This window comes from Notamacropus eugenii, chromosome 1 (genome assembly GCF_028372415.1).
Source record: "Notamacropus eugenii isolate mMacEug1 chromosome 1, mMacEug1.pri_v2, whole genome shotgun sequence".
NCBI classification, from domain to species: Eukaryota; Metazoa; Chordata; class Mammalia; order Diprotodontia; family Macropodidae; genus Notamacropus; species Notamacropus eugenii.
In genome coordinates this window covers 11,488,479-11,501,161 of record NC_092872.1, presented here as the reverse complement: position 1 = coordinate 11,501,161, position 12,683 = coordinate 11,488,479, and the positions used below count along the sequence as shown (strand labels likewise).

At 44.7% G+C, this 12,683-nt stretch overlaps 1 protein-coding gene across 1 annotated transcript in view; it reads left to right on the top strand.

Moving 5' to 3' along the window:
- The window catches only part of CCDC12 (coiled-coil domain containing 12), a 138,974-nt gene that overhangs the window by 116,878 nt on the left and 9,413 nt on the right, over positions 1 to 12,683 (top strand). The gene's annotated exons all lie outside the window — the stretch shown is intronic.

Sequence of the window (12,683 nt, the reverse complement as noted above, 5' to 3'; positions counted from 1 at the left end):
TCTGATTCCCTCCCCCTCCCCAGAGCAATCTCTTGCCTCTGAGTTCTCATTCTCTTGACACTGATAACATTCTGCCTTCCTGTAGCTAATTACTTGTCTACATTGTCTTGTTTTGTCGAGTAAGTCAAGACATCACCCCATGATGTTATCTGTCCTCTTTGAAAAGGAAGGATGGACAACTTGTCTACAAGCTCCTAGTCAGCAAGCTCTGTGTGGAGAGGAGCTATGTCCTGTAACCATTATTCCTACTCCTGACATCTGCCTTACGACCTTTACAATTTACAGAACTCTCTTCTCGGAGTAGCACAGAGGGTAGGTCATACAGATGTAATATCATCCCTGTTCTCCTATGATCACATTGAGACTCAGAGAGATGATGAACTTGTTCATGGCTACGTTGGTAATTAACAATAGGACTCAAACCCAAACCCTACTTATCCTTCCTACTATTTGCCAGGCTTGAGGATACACATAAAAATAAAAACAAAGGCAATCTCCTTTCCTCAAGGAATTTTCAATCGAATAGAGAAGACCACACACAAAGAGAAACTGAGGGAAGTGGGAGAGGGGTGGGGAGTTCCAAGGAGGTCTCAAACCACTCCAGCCAACAGTTGACCCCCTATTCTTACCTTCCCCAGCCCACCAGTCTGTCGTTCAGTCATTTCAGTTGTGTGTTGTTATTCTTTGTGACCCTATTTGGGGTTTTTCTTGGCAAAGATATTGAAGTGGTTTGCCGTTTCTGTCTCCAGTTCTCTTTATAGATGAGGAAATTGAGACAGAGTTAAGTGACATGTCTGGGGTCACTCAATTAGTGTATGAGGTGAGATTTGAACTCGGTCTTCTTGATTCCAGGTCTGGCACTCTATCTACTGTACCACCTAGGTGCCCCTCCCCTTCCCAGCCCACACTATAGCCCTTAATTCTCTCTTGTCATGTAGTGTTCTTTGATAAGAATTTTATTTATATATATCTTGTCTCCATTACCCGTCAAGCTTGGTAAGTTTGATGAAGGTGGGTGTCCTTCATGTACGTATTTGTAGCCCCCACAGTCAGAGAAGTCACTGTGGTATTGTGGAAACAGCCTTGCCTCGGAGTCAAACCTAGACTAATTATTTAACTTTGGACAAGTCTCATCATCTTTCTAGACCTCAGTTTCCTTCTCTGTAAAATGGGGATGATCCTTTGACCCCTTACCTTAGGGTCATTGTGAAGCAGGTACTATCTTTGAAATCCTAATGACCTATAGAGAGGAGAGCTGTTTTTAGAAGGTACTCAGTAAATCCTGAAGTGGTTAAATGAAGACCACCATAAATCCTGATTCCTCCAAAGGCAACTGTTGAAAGATCTAGTTCATTGGATCCATCAATCTCATTGTGTCGATGCCATTGTCTCTTCCAAAACTCAGTCTTTCTTCGGAAGCCCTGCCAGAGGAGCACAGTGGAAGAAAGCTCTTTAAACCGAAACACTTAATAAGATCCCATGCTACCAGCGAACACTGTTAAGGGGGAAGAGACCAAGAAATTCAGGGACCTGTTCTGCCCTCTGCTGTTCAACAGCTTTATCAATGACTTGGAAGAAAGAATAGAAAATTTTACTGGTCCAATGTGTAAATGACAGGAAGCTGAGAAGGATAGCTAAAACTTTGGACAACAAAACTAGAATTCCAAAAGATTGAGGCAGGCTGACATGATGGGCCAAATCCAACGTGAAGTTTAATAGGGATAATTGTGAAACCCTGTGCTTGGATTGTAAAAAAAAAAAAAAAGAAATTAGCTATGCAAATTTCAAGATGGGGGACACATAGCCAGGCAACAATTTGACTGAAAAAGATAGTGGCTTTATTGGACTCAAAGCTCACGGTGACTTGTTGTGACGTTGCAACCCCTAAAGCTAGTGCGATCTTATGCTACATTAAAAGAAAGAGGAAGGTAATACTACTAATATCTACTTCTAGTTAGACCTGTGTCTAGAATATTCAGTTGTAGGCACAATATTTTAGGAAGGAAGTAGATAAAGTACAATGGAGCCATCGAGATGGAGAGGGGGCTGGAGATCAACCTGTGGGATTTGTGGAAGGAAATGGGAATATTTAGTCTGAAGAATAGAAGACTTGATGAAGGCAGAGTAGAAGCAGTAGAATAAGCACTGGCCCTGGAGCCAGGGACCTGGGTTCAAGTCTTATCTCAGATGCTTATTACTTTCGTGACCTTAGGCAAATCACTTAGCCAGCCTGGGCCTCTGTTTCCGCATCTGTAAAATGAGGGAGATTGGACTAGGTGCCTCCTGAGGTCCCTCCCAGCTCTAGAATTATTTGAATTGGGTGGGGCAGTGGGTAGAACATGACAGTAGTCCTCAAGTATTTGGAAGAGGGACTAGAACTTGTTTTGCTTGGCCCCAGAGTGTAGAACTAAGAACAGTGGGTGGAAATTGTGGGAAGGCATATTTGGGCTCAATGTGGTGGTACAAAGAAATCTTTCCTAACATTCAGAGCCATCCTAAAGGAACTGGGCTCCCTGGGTGTTAAGGGGGATTCTTGTCCCTGGAGGTTGGCTAACCACACATCAGGGCTGCCTTAGAAAGTTCTCTTGCTCATGTACAAGGATTAGATGGACTCCCAGGTCACTTCCAGCAACTAAGAGCCTGAAATTCTGTGCTTCTGTGATTTCGAGAAAAGGCAAAGCAGAGGAACCTTAATGATCAGATCTGCTCCTCTGCCTGTCTGTTTACATGTTCCCTGCGGCTTGGCTAGGGGAGCAGGTCTTGCGCCCTGTGCCTCTGGCCTCCCTCTCCCGCCCCGGAATGGTCTCGCTCCATTGACTGCCTGGCTCCGGCCCCTGCTCAAGGCAAACAGCTCTTGACCTCTCTCCAGCTTCTGCCTTCCCCAGCCAGGGCTCTCTTAAAGTAATTCCAAGTTTTCATATCCTCTTCCCCATCCACCTAGGTGAAAATGGTCCAGGCAGGGGATAGATGGAGCTTGAAGTGGGGGTGGTGAGTGTGTAGTTTGATCTTTTAGCAAGACCTCAGCTATCTGGAGAGATCTCAGGATTCAGAGGCATGGGGAGAATGACAGCCTGTGCCCTCAAGGAGGCCTTAACGTGTCTGAGAGGGGAGCACAGACCCTGCCCCTGGGGAGCCCATGGTTTGAGGGGAGACACAAGCCTATCTTTCATCGGCTTCCCTTCTGACTAGAGAGACATAGATCCCATTTCTTTCAGAGGAACAGTGTCCTGCTGGGGCTGCCAGTGACTGATCAGTGTCAGAACAACGTAATATATTCCTACTCTTTGAGGGGGTATTTTTTAAATCTCTGGATTTTTTAAAAAATTTGATTTTGGTGACCTTAGGTCCTGGCTCTTGCCTGGTCTGGTGAGGGGAGAAGGGAAAGTTGGAGGGATTGGCGCCAGGTGAGCTGTCAGGGTTGCTTCCCAAAGCTGAGTGTTTCCAGATGATGTGTGCATCTTCTTGGACTCTGTTTCCAGGAGGGTTGGAAAAGGTGCTGGGGAAGGACTGTGCTGAGGCAGGGTGGCTCATGGTCCCTCCTGGCTCAGCTAGTAGAGGCCAAGGTTAATTCCATAGAGGAGAGGGACTAGATCTGTGATTTCACTGATGCGGGGACCTCCCAGATGAGGATACTCCTCCAAGTGCAGGTTAGCACGTTTTTTGAAACTTAGAGAATTGCCTAGAACAGTGAGAGGTTTAGCGAACTGGCTGGTGTCACACAGCAAATATCTGCAGAGTCACGACTTGAACCATCTTCTTGGCTGAGACCAGCTCTCTGTCCATTATGCCGTACTGCCTTTCTCTTTACAAAAGAATTCAACAAAACTCAACAAATATTAAGTTCCTAGCACGTGTCAGGCCTCATGCTTAGGGTGAGGAGTAAAAATGCTGATATCTGTCCTACTCTTAGGGAGATTGTGATGTAATGGGGAGTGTTCTGGGTTGATTCAAAGATGAAGACATGATTTCCACCTGGGGAGAAGGTGTCAGGGAAATCCTTATGGAAGTGGTAGCATTGAAGTGGGCCTTAAAAGAAGGGAAGTTTGGGGAAAAGACTTTCCAGGCACATGTGACAGTGTCAGCCGTGATGCAAGAATGAATAGAGAGGGAACAGGGTGTGCACAGAAAAGGGACCCAGTTTCGGTTTAGTGTAGAGCGCATGGCATAGGAGTAGCATAAGACTGAAAAGGGTAGAGGGATGCCATATTGTGAAAGCCCTTGAATGCCAAGTTATACCATCACCCACCTGCCTCCTGTCCTAGCTTTGATAATAAAGACAAGATGCTTAGGAGTCAATCATTTGATGGTGATCATGGTGGGAGGTGAGGGGAGGAAAAGGAGGGAGCCGGAACTCTCTCTATACAAACGTTTGAGTTATAGGTAACCAGCAAGGTTATATTCTATTTGACTTCCTGACCAGTGAGGTTTGGTGTGATGGAAACCATGAGTGAATAGAGAAGGGTATACCTTCCTTATGAGGAATGGAATAGATTAAAGGGTGGAGAAAAAAGGAGAAAAAAGTTTCTCACTGCATATTGGGAAACATACTTGTGAATAAATTTAGGAACAGGAGTAGGGAAGCATGATGGAGAGCATTTGGATAATGATTAACAGAGGGACAAAGAAAAATAATATTGTTATGGGATTATGCTACAGACTGCCTGGCAAGAAGGAGAAATTAGATTAGGAATTTGGAAAAAGATCACAAGCCTGAAATCATCTCTGTCCCACTGAGGTCACCTATGGAGATACTCACACTTTACAGTATGGCTGTATGGGGTGGTCAGGAAGACTCATACCTCTGGTGGGAAAGCTTGCTGAGGTTTTATCAGGGTTTCTCATCCACCTTCAGTGTCTACCTGTGGCTCCAAGAGACTGTAGCATGTACAGTGGCCATAGCCTGATAAAACCATCTTGACAGAGGAGCTAAACTAGGTTTAGGATAACCAACAGGCTTTAAACCTGTTGGTAAGGTAAGGGAATGTCCACCCCAAGCATGTGAAGAATTTCTGGGTGAAATGGATAACAGTTTGTTCCAGTGGCCATGAAGGCAGCTGAAGGAGGTGCTGTGGAGAGTTTTGAGCTCAGTCAGACATCAAAGTTGTCAAGGTCATCCACTACATTCTGGGTCATTGTCCATCATTCTGACTTTTGCCTTGCCATTGTACTTTGATGACTAAGGAAGCTCTGTGTAAGTTGGCCTCACTAAAATCTAATTCTTTCACAAGTCAAGACATGACTCCATGACGTCATTGGTTCTCTTTGAAAATGAAGGACAACCAACGGTAACATCTAGGATCTAATTCATCTCTCATACTGTGTTACCTCCGTGATCTCAACCTCTTGTATCCCTTTTTGTTCATAATCTGTTTTCTGGCATTTCTCCTTCTGTCTGACTCTCTGACTCCCCCTTCATCTTTCATCCTCCAGCCCCCTAAGTATAATTATTCCTCAAGGCTCTGTGGGGCCTCACCTCCTTATGAGATCTTCCCCAGGTTGATCTCAGCAGTTCCTGTAACTTCAGTTATCATTTCTATCCAGATGCTTCTCAAATGCAAAGCATTTCCTTATTTTCCCACTCCTGCATTGCTAACTACTAGACATCTCTAGGATACATCATTGGCATCTCAAACTCAGTATGTCTAAAGTGGAGCTCATCATCTTTCTTCCTAAATATACTCTTTTTTCTGAACTTCTCCGTTTTTGTCTAGGACACAGTCATCATTCTCCAGGTAAACCAAGTTCACAGCATTGGAGATGTACATCCAGGAGAATCTCCCCTCTCTCATAGCCTCCCTCAGTTCGATGACACCAAGCCTTGTTGGATATCCCTTCAGGACATTCCTTGCTTTTGTCCCTTAATTTACATTCACATGACTCTCACCCCATCATGTCTCCCCTAGATTCCTAGTATTTCTCTTCTCTAATGCATCCTTTCCAAGGTGGCCAAAATAATTTTCTTGAGACAGGTGTGCCTGTGTCCCTTCTCTGCCCCAAACCCTTTTCCTTATTGCCTTGAGGATGAAAAATAACTCTTCAGCTTGGCACTCAAAGCCGTTCATGATTTAGCTCCAGCTTACATTTCCTGCATTATGTCACCATACTCTCTACATCTCAGCCCAAATGGACTACTGTCTTTTTTCCCCTGAACCAGTAAATTTCATTTACTGTATTTTTGTGTAAGCAATTGGCCATGCCTCAATGATGCTTATGCTTCACACCTGACTCTTAGATTCCTTACCTTCCTTCGAGGCTTACTAAAGTGCCATCTCCTATATGAACCCTTTCCTGATCCCCCACCATTTGTCAGTGCATTCTCTCTTCACAGTTGTCTTTGGACTACACTTATCTGTGCGTATACTGCATTTCCCTCCCCCATTAGAATATAAGTTCCTTGAGGGCAGGGGCTTTTTTTTTTTTCATTTTTGAGTTTGTATTCCCAGTACCTAACACAATGCCTCACACATACAGTAGGCACCTAATAAGTACTCATTGAATTGAAGGGTGTAGAGGCATAATAGAATAGTAATGGGGGACTTCAATTATCCCAACATCTGTTCGAGTTCTTTCACTGCCAAAAGCAGAGCGGTTAATAATTTCTTGGCTTGCTTTTGTGATAATTTCATCCTTCAAAAGTTGGAGGAAGTCATGAGAATGACTGCTGTTTTGGACCTGAATGGGGAAGAGAACTGGTTGCTGAATGAGAACCCTTGATGGAAGGGAAACACTGACTCGGAATTTGTGGTAGGGTAAAGGAGAAAAACTAAGCAGTCTGACACCTCTCTCCCCCCTTACAAGATTTTGGGCAAGCTTATTTCAAAGGGTTCAGAGAAAGGATAGGTAGGATTCCATGGGCAAAAATCCTATAGGGAAAGTCATCCCAGAGGAAAAAATAGGAAGCCACCAGGTGGCATTCTTCTTCCCACTGGCAGTCCTTCTGCCAGTGATCCCCTTCTTCACCCAGACCACCTTTCCACTCCCTCCCATGGGAGCAGACTCTCTAGCAGCAGCCTCAATATGTTCCAGGGTCTCTACCTCCCCAGCACTGGATGATATCTCAGAGTTGATCCCTCCATATGACCTTATGTCCTGCTGTCACTCCCCTTGACAGAATTTATCTTAAAAAACTAATTTTCTGATGTCTTTCACGTTGCCTATTCTGGGCACCAAAATCACTAGTTATATCTATTGGATCAGTTGAAGGAACCAGAGATGTTTAACTCGGCAGAGAGAAGGCTAAGGGGAGTGGGCAAAATAGTCACCTTTGAGTATTTGAAGGGTTGTCATGTGGAAGTGGCAGAGAGATTAGATTTGTTTCTGCTTGGTCCCAGAATGCCCTAGAGTAATTAGTAAAAATTATGGAGAACTGAATTTTGGCATAAAGAAAATCTTCCTAATAATTAGAGCTATCCCCAGATAGCATGGGCTGCCTTGAGTGGCAATGGATCCCCCACATTAAAGGTCTTCATGTAAACTCTGAATAAAGATCTGTTATGGCCATAGAAGGGATATTTGTTCAGGTTGACCTTCATGGCCTCAGAGATGCCTTCCAACTCTGAGCTTCTGTGTGAATTTCTGTGAAGAGTACTTTCTTATCAGACAAAAGTTGAGTAACCATGGTGTAGGTAATCCCCTCTTCTCCCCTCAAATTCTTTTCCCTGAGAAGGCTCCCTAAAGGGATCTCCCTTGTATTTGTTGTGTACCATAGAATTATGCATGTCAGTGCTGGAAGGGATCTTAGGACCCATCTAGTCTAACTCCTTCCTGCTATAGCCAGAGGAACCAAATCCCAGAGTGGTTAAGTTATTTTCTCATTTACACAGTTGGTGGTAGATTTGGGACTAAAACCCAGTTCTCCTGACCTCCGGTCTATGTCTCTTTCCATTACACCATGTTACCTCTGGTTCCTCCCTTGGACCTCCAGGCCCCTGTATAAACTTTACTTATTTGCAATTCATCAGTCAGTTAAACAAACAGAATTCTTTGAGTGCCCCACAGACGAGGCTTATGCTAAGAACTTGGGGATGGGAAAGGGAAAAGAAGGAGAGAACATGTAGTCCCTGTCTATAGGGAGCTAACAAACTGGCTGGGGAAATGATTATACATCACAGAATCTCAGTTGATAATCATATGGTTCTGTGCCAAACTGAGCAGGAATTTGGTCTATAATACTTGACAAGAAGACATCCAGTCTCAACCTGAGGCAGTCCATTCTGTTCTTGGACAACTCTGATGGTTAAGTTTGACCTTCCATCCACATCGTGTTTGGCTTTTAAAGCCCTTCACAACGTGACTTACTTTTCCTTTCTTTCCTACAAATTCCTTGACTTCTACCATTTTTCCCCAAGGGCGTAGAATCTTTGGGATGGTTGTGTTTCACTTTTTTGTTGTGTTGCTGTTGTAATTATTCTTTGTTCCTTGGTTTCAAGAAGACCAATGACGTCATGAAGGAGTGATGTCTGGACTTGCCCATGAGTCGATGTTAAGCAAAGCTGAGCTGCAAAATTTCTCTCAGTGGAATGGGTAGAAGAGAACGATTTGTTCCAAAGGCCATGAAGGTGACTGAATCAAGTGCTGTGGAGTACTTAGAATTTAATAAGATGCTGAAGACTCCAAGGTCACCCACTGCAGTTGAAGTGAGAAGAATTTAGAATAGTAGAGTCAGAAGACTGTGTATCTAGAGCCAATCTAATCTAACTCTCATCTTACTGAGACCCGGGGAGGACAAATTACTCCTTGTACTCCCTGCACAAAGTACATCCAAGGTCACACAGGTAATAAGTGTCAGAGTTAGGATTTGAACCCAGACCTTCTGGTTCCAAATATATTGCTGTCTCCACTGCACCGCAGACTCTAACTAGGTTATAGCACAGAGTCGGGAGGGATCTTAAGGGTTATTCTTTCCGACAGCCTGTTCTATGTAAAATTCCCCGATAAAACTCCTTTGAGAGGCTATCCATTTGCTGCTTGAATACTTCAAGTAAAGGGAAATTCACTGCCTTACAAGAGAGCACCTTCTCCTTTTGAAGAGCTATCCTTGAAGAAAAGTATTTCCTTATGAAACAGCTATGGCAGTTAAGATAAGAAAAGACTACATTTCCCAGGATGCCTGGGCCAAGAAACCCAACAAAGAATCTTTCCCATCAGGCCATGTGGATATATTGGAGTAAAAAAGGTGCTCTGCTGGATTCATGACCACATGGACCAGAGAGTAGTGACTGAGAGCCAGGTAAAGAGTTATGGCTTGTAGACCTATGTCTGTGGTGATGGCATCAGGGGAGCAGGAAATGCAAGATGCCTAGACTTGGCTCTTAAACGATGTCTTCATCCCTGGGTCCTTTCCATTGGCATATTTAGGCTCTTGGATATCACCCATGCCTTCCAGATTGGAGCTGTGGATCTTGGAGGAATTTGAGTCCCTTGTAGAGAGGGTGAGGGGATGAAACTGTTCTTCAGGAATGTGGTCAACATAGTTTTTGTTATTTTTTCTATTTACTTCTACCACAATTAAATGTTTTACTAGTTTACTGCTGTCCCTTACCTGGGCTTGTTAGCATGGTGAGCAACCAAATATCTAGACATGAGTGGGTTAATTCAGAAGGTCTCTCTTTTCTAACTGAGTGGGTCCAAAGAAAGCCAACACATGATTTACTATCGAAAATCTCTCACTCTTTAAATATCAGTTGTGAATGGAAACCATTCAAATATTCATAGCATGATGCAATCTCAGAGGTGGAAGGAACCTCAGGAGTTATCTGGTCCAAACTGAGCAATAATATCTTCTACAATAGCCAGTCTCTTCCTGAAGAATTCCCATGGTGTAAACCTCAATACTTTATATGGGAGCCTACTCAGAAAACTCTGGTTGTTAGGAAGACTTCCTTTTTTAACTTAAGCCTGACTTGGCAACTTTCATTTGTTGCTTCTGGATATACCCATTACAGCCAACTTGAACAAGTGTAACTGACAACCTTTAAAGGACTTGAAGACATCCGTCATGTCACTAACATCGTACCACCATTACCTTTAAGACTTCTCCGGCTAAGGATCCCTCTTTCCTTCAATTGATCCTCTATGGCGTAATTTCTAGTCTTTTCACCATATTGGTCAGTCTCCTCCAGACTCACTCCAGCTTGCCAATGTGCCTCTTAAAAAGCTTCACCTCCAGAGGTGAGACTATGCCTTCTCTTGGATGGGTCAGACATCACCACTTCCATCACTCTTTGTTTCTAGTTCCCTCACCATTCTGATCCGCCACTAGGTGGTGAAGTAGATAGAATGCTGGGCCTGGAGTCAGGAAGACCTGAGTTCAAATGTGATCTGAGCTGTGTGACCCTGGGCAAGTCACTTAACCCTGCTTGCCTCAATTTCTTCATCTGTAAAATGAACTGGAGAAGGAAATGGCAAACTACTCCAGTATCTTTATAAAGAAAACCCCAAATGCGGTCATGAAGAGTTGATTGAAAAATGACTAAACAATAACAACCATCCCTCTAGCCCAGAGATTTGTGCTCAAATGATCACTTGGTCCTGGTTGGGGGCTTGGGTGTAAAAGTTGAGAATAGACTGAGCTAAAAGGGAGGATGCATGGGGGGCGTACCAGGAAAGCAGAGCTGGCTACATCGGAAGGGCAAGACTGGATGTGTTTGAGTGGTGGGGGGTGGGGAGGGGACAGGCGGGAAGTGCCAAGCCCTCTGACCTGAGATTTGTTCTCACAGGGTGCCCTTCTCAATACCAACCACACTGAGCTTGCAGGACTAGAGAAGTGTGCGTGTGTGTGTATATGTGTGTGTGTGTGTGTGTGTGTGTGTGTGTGTGTGTGTGTGTGTGTACAGTGTAATTGCTCCCTTCTTCCCCTGAAGCATGATAGCTTTTAATGGAGGTGGAGTCCTCTTCTTTTCCCACCCCAGGCTTTCTTCTTCCTCTCTCCCCCCAGCCCCCTCCATATACACCTTGTGAGAGTGGGTATAGAGCACCCACTGTCAGTGCCAGGGGCAGGCGCCAGCCAACAGCCATATAGGGATGTGGTGGCCTCATTAATGAGAACTTCCTGCTAATTAAAAGCTTCCCCTGGGGACTTCTTGGCTCCTACCTGAGCCACCTCTCCCCCCTCCCCACAGACTTATGGCCAGTGGTTGTTGAGGATTCATTCTGTATGGGCACCTAGAGGGATAAGCTAGCTGGAGAGGCAAGTTCAGGTTTGGGAAGGACAGTGTTTGTTTCTAGAGCCAGCACAGGTTTATCTAATTCTGCTTTCTGATGCTCCTGTGGTGATCTTGGTGTTCCCCATTTACCCACTGCATTCATGCATGGGGGCTTGAGAAAAAGAGCCTTTTGATTCAGCTGATCTGCTGTAGCAACTAGGGCTATGGCCAGAGCTCCATGTTTACCTTCCTAAAGGGGGCAGGCAGGACTGGGTGGGGGGAGGCAAGGGCTGGGGAGGCTGGGCAGCATCTACAATTGAGAGATCACAGATGGAAGGTACAGGGGCATTGGGATGTAAGAACAGGGAGAAGGGTCCTGTCTGTCCTTGTCCCCAGACCCAGGGAGCCAAGGGCCAAAGGGGTGGAAGGGGATGGGATTCTTTGTACAAGAGTCATTATTATTACCACAATTACCACCATAACCTGAACCATTCTGGTTAACAGTACCATTGCCATTGTAAGCATACATAATCATCACTGTCATATCATCACCAGCTCCATCATCTCCATCTCTCCATCTCCATCATCACCAGCTCCATCATCTCCGTCTCTCCATCTCCATCATCACCAGCTCCATCATCTCCATCTCTCCATCTCCATCATCACCAGCTCCATCATCTCCATCTCTCCATCTCCATCATCACCAGCTCCATCATCTCCATCTCTCCATCTCCATCATCACCAGCTCCATCATCTCCATCTCTCCATCTCCATCATCACCAGCTCCATCATCTCCATCTCTCCTTCTCCATCATTACCAACTCATCATGGTCATTTCCATTACTTCCACTGTTATAATTACTATCATTACTATGTCACACACCAAATAAGTAGCAGAATTAGGATTTTAAGCCAAATCTTTTGACTCCAAATTAAAAATAGTTTACACAGCATTAAGCCTGCTTCACTTAGGAATCTTGGGACTTCAGTAAAACAGGGTTAACAGTCCTTATACTGCCTAAGTTATAAAGTATCCTGGTAGGTTATTGTAAGGAAAGTCCTTAGCAAATAAATCTTAAAGCATCACAGAACATCTGCTATTGTGCTATCAATATTATCTTTATTATTCTGTATCCCTGCCTCCTGGTACTGACCTCTTTTCATGAGGCAGGGCCTCTTGGGTCAAGCCTTCAAGAGAAGAATGAACAGATGACACTGTCCTCCGGCTTTCTAAAGAGCCATGTGTGGTCTTGGGGTAGAAGTAAGTGTGTGGGAAGTGCTGCATGGGGGTGAAATGCTGGGGGAAGGAGACTGACTCTCTCAGAGGGATGTTCCATGCAGTGGGAGCCTTTGATCTACAGTGGCTTCTATGGTCACAATTCCCTGCATGCCCTGAAGAGCAGTATTGGGAGACTAGGGAGAGTCAGAAAGCAAACCTTCCTCTCTTCCCAGTCCCAGTGCCTGGGGTAAGGGTGCATGACAAGCATTAGGCAAAGAATTATGTCCCAATCACTGGGAGTGGAAGGAAAGAGGCCAAGG